At 45.1% G+C, this 11,996-nt stretch overlaps 1 long non-coding RNA gene across 2 annotated transcripts; it reads left to right on the top strand.

The window, feature by feature from the left end:
• The first annotated feature begins 225 nt into the window (after nucleotides 1-225).
• LOC124504043 (uncharacterized) lies at nucleotides 226-11,517 on the top strand. 2 transcript variants are annotated; one of them, XR_006960291.1, is made up of 3 exons: nucleotides 226-285; nucleotides 7,386-7,495; nucleotides 10,393-11,517. It is a non-coding gene; the product is annotated as an uncharacterized LOC124504043 (long non-coding RNA). The 2 variants fall into 2 exon arrangements; XR_006960292.1 differs by lacking the exon at nucleotides 226-285 and adding an exon at nucleotides 6,687-6,776.
• Nucleotides 11,518-11,996: the final 479 nt, after the last annotated feature.

Genomic DNA, 11,996 nt, shown 5'->3' with positions numbered 1-11,996 from the left:
GCTTACATTCTGACGTGGTGAGACAGATGAGCGCACAAGAAAAATACAAGCTAATGATATGAACTGTGAACACATTAGCATAGGTAGGAGGGGACTACTTGAGATAAGTAGGCCATCTAGATAGGACACTCTGAAGAGATGCCATTGAAGTGGGGAATTGAATGGCAGCTGGGAGCCTGCCAGCAGCATCCTGGGATGAGGAGTCGGCGAATGCTCAGGCCCTCAAAGCCAAAAGGAGGTTGATGGGCCACAGGACGCGAAAGAGTCCAGCATGGCCAATGCTTGGTAAGCGATAAGGAGAGAAGATGGGCTGGGGAGGGCGGCAGGGAAAGAGCTCAGATTTTATGCCAAGTACGATGAGGAGGCATTGAGGGCTTTAAACAAGAGCGTGTTATCCTAAGTGAAATAAGTTAGAGAAAGACAGATATCATATGTTTTCACTCATATGTGGAACATGAGAAACTTAGCAAAAGACCATGAGGGAGGGAAGGGAAGGGGAAAAAATAGTTACAAACAGAGAGGGAGGGAGGCAAACCGTAAGAGACTCTTAAGTACAGAGAACAAACTGAGAGTTGATGGCGGGGGGCGGGGGGGGAGAGGAGAGAAGGGGAAATGGGTGATGGGCATTGAGGAGGGCACTTGTTGGGATGAGCACTGGGTGTTGTATGCGAGCGATGAATCACGGGAATCTACCCCAAAACCAAGAGCACACTGTATGTATACACTGTATGTTAGCCTACTGGACAATAAATTATATTTTAAAATAAATTAAATAAATAAGTAAACAAACAAACAAACAGGAGAGTGAGTGGTCTGATCTGAACTTTCCAAGGCTGACTCTTACCGCTAAGTGTAAATCACTCATGTACGACTCAGTAGAAACTGAAAGTCCAGGGTGTCCTGTTGGGGATGTGATGATTGCATCAGGGATGGGGAAAAGAGAACCTATTAGAAAAAAGTTTGAGAGGTAACACTGATGAATGGATTGGGCTTGGGGGGACTGACAGAGAGATTAATCAAGCATAACTCTCAGATTTTTAGTTTGAGCCACTGAGTGGTGCAGGAGGAGGCGGTTTGGGGCAGGGAGAAATCGTGGGTTCTGTTTCAGTCGTTTTCATTTGGACATGCCTCTCAGGCAACCATGCAGAGATGTCGAGTAGGGAGGAACGGTCGAGGGGGAAAGGTCAACATTGGAGGTAGATTTGCGAGTTAAAGTTCTAAAGATGGAATTAAAGATCTGGTCTGGATGACAAATAGAGAGGGAGAGATAACATATAAACACAGGAAAGGAATCCAGCATCCTTGGCCAGTGAGGGTGGAGGAAAGCCAGGAGAAGTTGTGCTCAAATGGAAAAAGTATTATGGCCTAGGGTTGGGGGAGTGCTAGTAAAGAGTGCATCAGCCACGAGTAAGTATTCAACCCACCATGATATTATTTAATCCTGGCAAACATGTTAATAACGTTCTGAGTTACCGTTTGTATCAGCTGTTTCTGGTTTGGTGAAGACAGACCCTATTGAAATGTTAACCAGAAAAACACAAAGCGAAATCATTACTAAGAGTCAAGGCAGTCAAATTCTCCATTCTGGGCTAACCGGAGGAACTTACGAATGGCTTCTTCCATTGTAAACCCCAGAGGATGGTCGTCTTCATCATTTTGCATGACTTGGTGTAACTGGGGAGTTCCTTAGGCTTGATAACCGGAGAAACAAAACCAAACAAACCATTTGAAGCCCAGTGATGTTTTTAGCATCAGCATTACCTTCTTAATGTTCACTTCACTTCATGTGGACACACACACCTCACGCGATCTGAGTTTTCCCTTTGAAACAGTTCCTAATCAAAAACCTTAACTGGGTTGAAAAAGATCAGTACACTTCCTGATGGCCACAGATGGGTTATTGATATAATCAAACGAGAATGTAAGACAGTGCCTTCAATCTAGAGTGGCTCTTAATGGAAACTGACAGGTTAAATCTCATATGTAATAGGGATCAACCCCATCGAGGGCTTGAGTAGAAGTTACATTGAGAGCATTGTGGTCTTCGCATCATTCACCCCGACCTCACTCAGAGGTATTGCCCGCCTCCATTGCAGGAACAATGGTATTGCAGGGTCTGCCATGTCTTCCTGCCTCTGGCTTATCATACACCACTCCCTTCTCTGAACTGTTTCTTTCACTTTTGTGATGCGACAAAGCCACAGATCTGATCAAGCCACTCTTCACAGCCTCCACATCTACCCAGCTTCTTGGAGTCCGTGTAGGGTTTGTGCCTCCATCAAAGAGGCCCAGATGGGAACCACATCCCAACTTGAGAAAGTGACCTTTCTGGGCCTTCCTCCTCTCCTTTGTGAACTGAGAGTAAGCATGGTCATGAGAGAGTCTTGTCACAGCATTTTGGTGTGGATTAAAGAGTGGGGCAAGTAGAGTGCTTAACCGAGGGCTGGCTGGGCCTTTAGTAAGCACCCAGCAAGTGGCAGCTTTTTGGAGTGGATATGCTGTCATTGTGTCTAACAGCACCCTTTCCTGGTGGACCCTCCCCTTCCCCTTTCATGTGGTAATGGCGGTTCGATCGTTCTAGTGTGCCTCACCACCTTTCACACAGTTGAGCAAGTACATCGACTAGGATTTGGTCTGGCTGCATGTTTCTGAAAAAAAAAAAAAAAAAAGTAACAATGGCTTAAGTTAGGACTTTGTTTCTCTCTCATGTAAAAGCAGTCTGGCACCGGAAGAACAGGCTGATGTGGCAGCCTCTAAAGGTCACTAGGAATGGCTTTCAACCTCCAAGCGACCTCATGATCCAAGATGGCTTCCGTAACTCCAGCCAGCAAATCCACAGTCTCCAGATGGACAGGAGGGAGACGCATGGAAGACGAAAGAAGTGTATAATGCCACTCCCACCCCCGCCATTATGGACTCTTGCCAAAAATCCTACGTAATAATTCCACACATAGAACTAAGTCACATGGGCCTTGCCTAGCCACAAGCTAGTCTCAGAAAGGTAGTCTTTCCATTGGACGCACTGCCACTTGACATAGAATGTGTTTTTTAATTAAGCAAGAAGGGGGGCAGAGCTCTTAGTTGGCAACTAGCAGTATCTGCCGTGGTATGGGTCCAGGCTGGGCCATCAATGCCCTTCCATAGCATCTGGTCTATGACATCAGGAAAGAACGGGTCCATGTTCCCTATGGAGGGGCATAGTCCCCCACACAGAAGATACTGCCAGCACACAGAAGAATCTGAGCCAGGGGAGGGACAAAGGGTGCCCAGGAATGAGGTTGCCAACTGAAATTCCATCTGCCTATCTTGCCTTCATATTTTACTATAATCCTTTACCCCTCCCATGAGACTGAAAGGTCCTGATAAGAAAATCCTGCCCTACCCACATGCACACTCCTACAGGTGACCATAAATGTTTGTCACCAGACGACTGAATGAAAAGCAATTGTGCTATGGTGTGGCAAATGCAAACTGTATCCCAGCAGGAGTCTTCTAATCAAGAGATGTAGAGGCTGTCAGACTCCTCCCTCTGACTCAACTGCTCCATTTGATAAAAGAGATCATAATAATGATACCTCTCAAGATAATATCCACAATCCTGGCCATATAGTAAGAACTCACTTAGTGTTGGCCATTAATGTTATTATTATTATTACTGCGTGCCATCGACTCTGAGATGCACCCTTTTTATATACATATGCATTGTAATGGCATTGACCCTAAATGGTGTGCCATGATTTAATCAGCTGAGGTGTATTTCTTTGGTGGCATACAAAATCATGCCCTTTTTTATAGTCAATGCTGTCTGAGAGTCAATGGAATGGTTATTATCATGAAAGGAATAGAAAGAGTTCAGAAACTCGGGCTTTGCAAAGTCAAAAAAGTCAACTGCTTGTAGATTTCAAATAGTAAGAGTTGGAACTGAGAAGGTCTTTGAGTGACCGAGGCCTGAACTGGCATGGCCTTCCCCACATTGTGTTCTGGGAAGATCCAAGATAGCCACCATTCAGTCAAAACAGAGAGAGGTAAAGGCTAAGAAAGAAAGGAAATAAAGTAGGGCTGAGACCTGTGTGTTGGCAACCACTCTGGGTATGATTGTATCCAGGCAGAACCGACCAGAAGCAGGCAGGTCAGAAGCTGACTGTTTTTGCAGAACCTGACTTGTCAAAGAAATTGTGAAAGAAGTATTTGATACATACAATGGAATATTATTCAGCCATAAAAAGGAGTGAAATGCTGATACGTACTCTAATGGGGCTGAACCTTGAAAACATTATGCCCAGTGAAAGAAGCCAAACACAAAAGATCGTATACTGCATGAATCCATTTACATGCAATATGGAGAACAGGCAGGTGCACAGAGATCGAGCATAGGTTAGTGGTTGTAAGGGGCCAGGGAAGGCAGGAATAGGGAGCAACTACTAAATGGATGCAACATTTCCTTCTGGGGTGATGCAAAAGGTTTTGAACTAGATAGAAGTGTTGGCTGCACGATACTGTGGTTATACTAAACGTCACTGAATTGTTCACTCTGAAATGGTTACTTTTACACGATGTGAATTTCAGCTCAAAAAAAAATAAAAAACATTTACTATTCCACTGTGGGACCCCCACCCTTCCAGCAACAGGAAGTAGGGTAGAAAAACCACCCAGCTCCCACTGAGGACATGTTTCCAAACCCATATCATTTGCAGTCCCCCAAGATGGAAGGCCCTCTAAATCAATAGGGGCCCCAAAGCACAATGGACAGGCAGGGTCCCCAAGGAGAAACCCACAGATGGTGGGACAACCCCCCCTCCCGACGCCACCTCACAGGGGCTTCACCCTGGCTGCCAGGAAGACTTCAGAATTGCTGGACCAGGCACCCCTGTGTGTCCCTTTCCCCGCCCCATCTTCCCCTCATGGAATGGCAATGCCATTGTCATTATCCTGCCCTATTCTGCCTTGTGGGGCAGGTAATTTATCTTATTGCTCTACTATTTGTTTATAGGCCTCTGGGTCAAGAAAGGGCGCATCAGACCCTACTGAGAGACTGCCATGCATCGCCGGGGGATCCAGGAACATTCTACCAAACACAGCTCAAATTATGGCATGGCAGCCACTGCTCATTATCCAACTCCACATCTGCTTTCCCTTTTGCCCCAAATAATGGAGCTCCTGATTTTCAGTTGAACCCAGAATAAATCTTCCTAGAACAATTCCATATTTGTTAGTCCCCCTTGCAGCTGGGCATGGCCACCACCTGAGGATGGCAGGATCAGGAGCTAGAAACTGCCTGAGTTAGCCACGATGGACAGGCACCATGTGACCCTAGACTGCCCACTTCTAGAATTTTTTACATGAAAGAATAAAACGTTCCATATTGGAGCCTCTGTTATTGGAGGTTCCTATTATATGCGACCAACCCTAGTCATAATCGATATAGTGGTCTCTACCCTGCTCAACTCTGGGTACAAGAATGTGAGAGTCTGCAAATAGCCTTAAGGCTACCATCATCTGGGATTTGGTGAACCTCCCCATTCTGTCAGGCCTTTCAAAAATTTATCAGGCACACTGTTGTACAGAAGATCTCTAGAATTTATTCATCTTGCATAATCAAAATTTTTTTTAATGTTTTTTTAATTTATTTTGTGAGAGGGAGAGAAAATCCCAAGCAGGCTGCCAACACAGAGCCCGAGGCAGGGTCCATGAACCGTGAGATCAAGACCTGAGCCAAAATCAAGAGTTGGACACTCAACCAACGGAGCCACCCAGGCGCCCAGCAGAACCCAAATTTTATAACTGTTGAATAGCAACTCCTCATTTCCCTCTCCCCTCAGCCCCCAACACCCACCATTCTATTCTGTTCAATGAGTTTTGCTATTTTAGATAGCTCATGTAAGTGGAATCATGCAGTATTTGTCAGGACTGGTTTATTTCCCTTAGCGTAATGTTCTCCGGATTCATCCATGTTGTCGCATTTTCTTTATCCATTCATCCATTGACGGACACCTGGATTGTTTCCACACCTTGGCTATTGTGAATAATGCTGCAATTAAACATGGGAGTGTAAAAAAATCTGAGATCCTGGTTTCAGTTCTTCCCCATAATACCCAGAAGTGGAGTTGCTTGATCATATGGTAATTCTATTTTTAATTTTAAGAGAGTAGATCTCATGTTAAATATTCCTACCACAAGAAAGAGAGAGACAGAGAGACAGAGAGAGAGAGAGAGAGAGGAAGGAAGGAAGGAAGGAAGGAAGGGAAGGAGGGAAGGAGGGAGGGAGGGGGGAGGAAAAAAGGAAATGCTATTGTCTGCAACAAACACTATATAAATACTTGAAAATATGAAGATTTTCCAAAAACTTGATCAGGGCCCTAACAGTTTCCAACAGAGCAATGCCACAATCCCACATTAAAAATTGCAACAAGGAACTTGCCAAGTTCATCCTTGAGCCTATAGGCTGCCTCCCTGGACACTGGAGTTTCTAGACAGATCTGCAAAGCAGTAAAGGAAAACAGCATTGAAGGCTGCATCTTTTCTGTGCGTGAGAAATGATTGCAAAAATACCTTCATTTTACCTAGGATGCTTCTTAACCTGCCCCTAAGGGAAATCGTCTTCGGATGTAGTTCATGAAATTTTAATTTTTGTTTTCATATCATTTTTGTTTTGCTTTCATTTCACAGGTGATTTCATCTGCTGATTACCCGACAAACCATAGCTCCCACCAGCTTCTGTTTAACATTTATTTGGTTAATGGTGAGAGAATACATACTAATCAAGATAGCATCTGCTGGTGAGAAAAACAGGGGTTTCTTTTATCTGGTGTTCTTAAAGCTGCGGGAAAGTACTAAGATCTTGAAAGCATGTATGTTTTCATATAAAGTTTATATAGTTTTTATTATAAAAGCTATAAATGCTGTCTGGGGATAATCTAGAGAATACAGAAGAGTAGAGACCATTCATCCCACTGCCCGAGGCCAAGCAGTGTTAATATTTTGATGTATTTCCCTCTGCCCATTCCTGCCCTCTTCCTTTCTCTCCTCATCTGTTTGCATAGATGTATTCACACTGTACACCTAAGCTGTGCCCTGCTTTATTTCACTTAACGTTACAACAGAAGCATTTTCTTCATTATTAAAATTCCCTAGTTCCTGGAGGCGGGTGGGGGCGTCTAATTTCATGCTGAAGCTTGCATGGTCCTCAGTGGGATCATCCCACCGTGTCTTCAGTTCACAAAGGCAAGTTCCCACCAAAGTGAGCTGCTCCTCCTCTCCTGAACAGGAACCAGAACTAAGAGAGTCACGGATGGCAGGACATGCCCAGACTTGTTCAGCTGCCCACTTCCAGGGCTGGTTTCTTGCCTGCAAAGCAGTCTTACTAATCCATACTTTCTTTCCTGCAGACACACACATTGGCTTTGAACCAAGGATGCAACCCCATACCAGAGCAGTCCCGGGGGGAGAAAAATCCAGACACAAGAAGAAAAAAGTAAACTATGCCAGCGATTGCAAGGTAAGATTTTAGGACCACTCGTTTTAATTTCCATGAGAAGAAGGAGTTGTCCTAATTCACACTCGATTCACGGCAACCGCATCCCTGCCTGTAACGCAGAGAGTTACGGGAGCTCTGGACTTGGATGAGGGGAGACAGCAGGTACAGCGAGCTGAACAGCCCCAGACATTGACCCTGGCATGGATCCCCTGCCAGACTCCCTGGTGTCTGATTTGGCTTTTCTAAAGCAAAACATCTTTTCACAAAAATGCTGCAACATGAGAACAGGCTGTGCCTTATTTGATCATTTCTGTGTCCCCAGCACCTCGCATGTGCTTGGCGCATTTTGAAGCATTTGCTATAGTTCACTGCATAATGACTCTTTTTACAAACGCCTTTAAACGTTGACAATTACAACTCAATTTGCGTTCACAAGCACTTTCTTGTGAAGGAGCCATTACCTCCAAAGATGCTTAGCCCTCTTGCAGGGTATGGGTCAGCCCTCTTGGCTTGCTGTCCCTTCACTGGCCTATTCTCCGTGGTGAAGTGAGCTCAGCTTCAGCAAAAGAAGGGCAGAAGGACGGGAAGGGGGACACCACATTGAGCATTGGAGGTAGAGGTGATCATGGGTAAACTTCCCTATTTCAGCATTCCTGTCTTCTTCAAATTTCTTCTTCCCTATTTCTTATTCCTTTACCTCCCCCTAATTCCCTGGATCCAGGGCTCAGGTTGATCCTATTAATGCTACGGACAAGTCACGTTAAGAGTTAAATGCACCCTAAGGTGGCCCAATGGGTTGAGCATCCGACTTGGGCTCAGGTCATGATCTCACTGTTCGTGAGTTCGAGCCCCGCGTCGGGCTCTGTGCTGAAAGCTCAGAGCTGGAGCCTGATTCGGATTCTGTGTCTCCCTCTCTCTCTGCCCCTCCCCTGCTTGCACTCTCTCTCTCTCTCTCTCAAAAATAAATAAACTTAAAAAAAAATGTTTAAAGAGGAGCTAAGTGTACCTTCAGTGGGCAGACCTACATGCAATTTATATCAGTTTATTTCTGGGAAATTGCAACGACAGTTAACGACTTCAAAAGAATTCTTTGGACCACATGTGTTCTCCTAAGTTAGGTGCTGCTTGTCTGCAGAATTGTCGGGGCCTCTGGACCAATCAAGAGTTGTTCTGGAATCTCTCCTACCGTGGGAGACGGGGAGGCAAAAGGGTCCATCTGCAGTGGAAAAGTGTTTTCTCTGTAATAAGAAAAGTAGACAATACGTGTGATATAAACCGGCATGCACTTCCTCACGAGTAAGGAAAGTGTAATCAAATTCTAAAGTGGAAACAGTCACCATCACCGTCGTCGTCCCTGTCATTACCATCATCTTTATCGGCACTGTCATCTATGTGGTTGACATGTGCACAGCTTTTACAGTGCCCCTGGCCCTACGCTAAGCAGTATGCATCTTCTCACGTAATCCTCCCACAACCTCATAAGGCAGGTACTTTATAAACAAGGAAACAGAGACATTCAGCAGCTCACCCGAGGGGACACAGGACTGGCAAGGCAGGGACTCGAACCTGGACCGTCTTTCTCCAGGACTCCCAGCTTCTAACTACTCACTATCGTAAGGAATAGGCAAGAGAGGCAGATGGGATTCCAGGACTCTGACTTAAGTCCCTGGCAAAACAGGGTGGCACTGGGTCTCTCAAAGGTGCCCGCATGCTTGCCTCTCTTATTCACTGGGGTGGCCCTGGCAGTGACATGCACACGCCAGACACTCGCCAGATCGTTGTCGAACGGACATATGAATGACCCTGTTCTTAAGTACATTTCACACTGCCAACTTCCCCAAGTTAGTTTCTGATATTTGAATTAGGCTTCCCAAGCTGTCTGTACCGTGATTTCTGTACTCCCATTCATAACGATAAAAGTCTAATGCTTCCTTCCTTGTCAGCTTGAGAGTGGGCAGGCTCTGGGGAGAGTACTGGAATCCCCCTGCCTGGTCACACAAACTCATAGAACACAAGAGCAGCAGCTAACAGAGGCCATGATTGGCTTGATGGGCACAAGATCAGCTTATTGGCTTGATGGACACAAGATCAGCTTGAGAGGGGGGCGTGGCGGTGTAGCAAAGTAGTCAGGTCCCTGTAGCCATGAGCTGAGGGAAAGGCTGGAGGCAGTGGGCACTTTGAGATAAATGGTTCATACGGTTACCATTCCCCAGGGTCTACGACAGGTAGGGAGAGCCATGGAAATGTGAATGGAGCTTGTTGAGTGGCACTTCCTAGAACAAGGGAGGAAGAGACTGGGCTGGTAGTGTTTTCGCCTTCTTCCCCCCATTCTTCACCTACCCTCCTGCCATTTGGAATGCAGACATGAAGGCAGGAGTTCTAGCAGTGACCTTGAGGCCATGAGCAAAAAAGCTGGAAGAGACACAAAGCCCTTAGCCTCTGAGCAAAGGCCAGTAATTATCTGCCTCGAAATTTCTCATTATGTTAGAAAAATAAATGCTTATGTGTTTAAGCCACTGAGCAGCCAAATCCAATTCCTAACTAACACACCTTCTGTAGTCGATAGCCTCTCAGATATCCCCCATTTGATTATGGCCTCTCATACCTCCTGGGAGAATACTATTTGTAATATGAAGTTAGAATACTACTTAATAAATCCCAACATTTATCTTTGGGTCTAGAAGTAAACAAAAGTTTTATTTATTAACATGTCCAACTAAACTACATATTAACATGATATATTAAGGCCAGAAGCCACCTCCTGGTATTCATACCTCTGTATAATTCATCTCCTTGAGTCTGAGCTGGACTTCCTGATTCTCTTCTAACAATGAATATGGCAGAAGTGATGGAATGTCACTTCTGAGATCAAGGTATAAAAAGACTGAGCTTCTGTTTTTTTTGTGCTCTCACACTAGCTTCTACATGATAAGACAGCCCTATAGAGAGGCCCAGGCGATGAAGGAACAAGGCCTGCCAACAACAACATGAGTAAAATTAGAAGCAGATACTACCAGCCCCAGGTGAGCCATCAGATGAGACCGCAGCCTTGACCAACAACTTGATGGCACCCATATCAGAGGTGTTGAGCCGAAGATGTCCAGCTAAGCCATGTCTATGTTCTTGACCCACAGAAACTGTGAGAGTAAGTGCTTACTGTTTTAGCCTGTTTTAGCTAATTATTACATCCTCTGATTATCTTGGATTAATATGCAACTTCATGTCTATTCCCTAAGTCTTCTATTGTATGTCTTAGCCCATACCAACTTCACTGAAATATTGCTCCTGGATAGAAGTTTTGGCATAGAGTCTGGCACATAGCAGGTGCTCAATAGAATGAGTGAACAAATGAATAACAGGCACGGTTTCTGGCTGAGCTGTTCTACAGTGCCTTGAGCCTCAATAAATATTGAGCAAAACACACAGGTAAAGACAAGGGGAAAATAACAAACTGCATCAAATCAGCCGACCATGATTGGAGGTAATTTGACCTGGCTGGCCAGTAGACCCTGTTCTGTGATTTACTGAAGACAAATTCCTCATGGGAGACCTTATTAAGGTCAAAGAGTATTTAATCCTCCTAACATGTCTCTTTGGATCTAAAATTCAACAAATGTTTTATTTATTACTTTGCTCAACTGAAGTACACGTGAATATGATGTGTGAGGGCAAGAAGTTACCAGTCAAATGAACAGACTCTCAGCATAAGCAAAAACCCACTAATTTCCCCAGTAACTTATGAACTGATGCAGAAGTGAGAACTGATTTCAGAATCAGCTTCAAGGGTCTCGGAAACCATGATGGCGGCTGTTCGAGAGGCAAGGAGGGATGGTTCTTTGCTGTCCAACTCAGATGAGACTTATTTTAGTCCACCCAGTTGTCCATTTCATTATCCAAGTCATTTAAATGGTAGCCTAAAGCAAACTATAAAACTCATCACACGCTTTAATCTGACATGAGTCCACTTAAAAGCGTCGCACCAACATGTGACTGCCAAATCCTACTTTGATATTAGAGGGGTCAAGGAAAAAGGATTTTGCAAAACGGAGATGGAAAGCATGTTGGCTGGTGGGGGTGGCCATGGGTAAGAGAGAGGGTGGGCAAGGAAAAGGGTAAATGGCAAAGAGGGTGGCTGGGTAGGGGGCTCCATGCCAGACCCCCCACGCCCTCCCCCTGGGAAGGGCAGGAAGGGACACACTAAACGCTTATGGTCAGGATCTACAGCACTCCCATACAGCGGGGACACGACTCCCTCAAAAGTTATTTACACGGCAAGGGCAATATTTCTTATTCTACATTCTAAATCCACTTTAAATTCAAAGAAAAATCTGTCCAGCCTTTTTATATGATTTGCTTCAATGCATTAAGTGATGAATGGCTGTCCCTGGGGTCTTGCAGAGAGCTCAGAGGAAATTCTACACATCAAGGAGCCTGGGGGCTTTCTCTGGTATTTATTTTGGCAGTGGTTTGATTCCTTCCTTCCCTCCGTGCCTGCGTCCCCCCACCCCTCACGACAGTGTTT

The sequence above is a fragment of the Lynx rufus genome, unplaced genomic scaffold (genome assembly GCF_022079265.1).
Source record: "Lynx rufus isolate CCGP_SWC_20201006 ecotype Redwood Valley unplaced genomic scaffold, mLynRuf1.p SCAF_8, whole genome shotgun sequence".
Lineage (NCBI taxonomy): Eukaryota > Metazoa > Chordata > Mammalia > Carnivora > Felidae > Lynx > Lynx rufus.
Note: the sequence above shows the minus strand (reverse complement) of the source record. Positions and strands in the feature narration are given on the sequence as shown.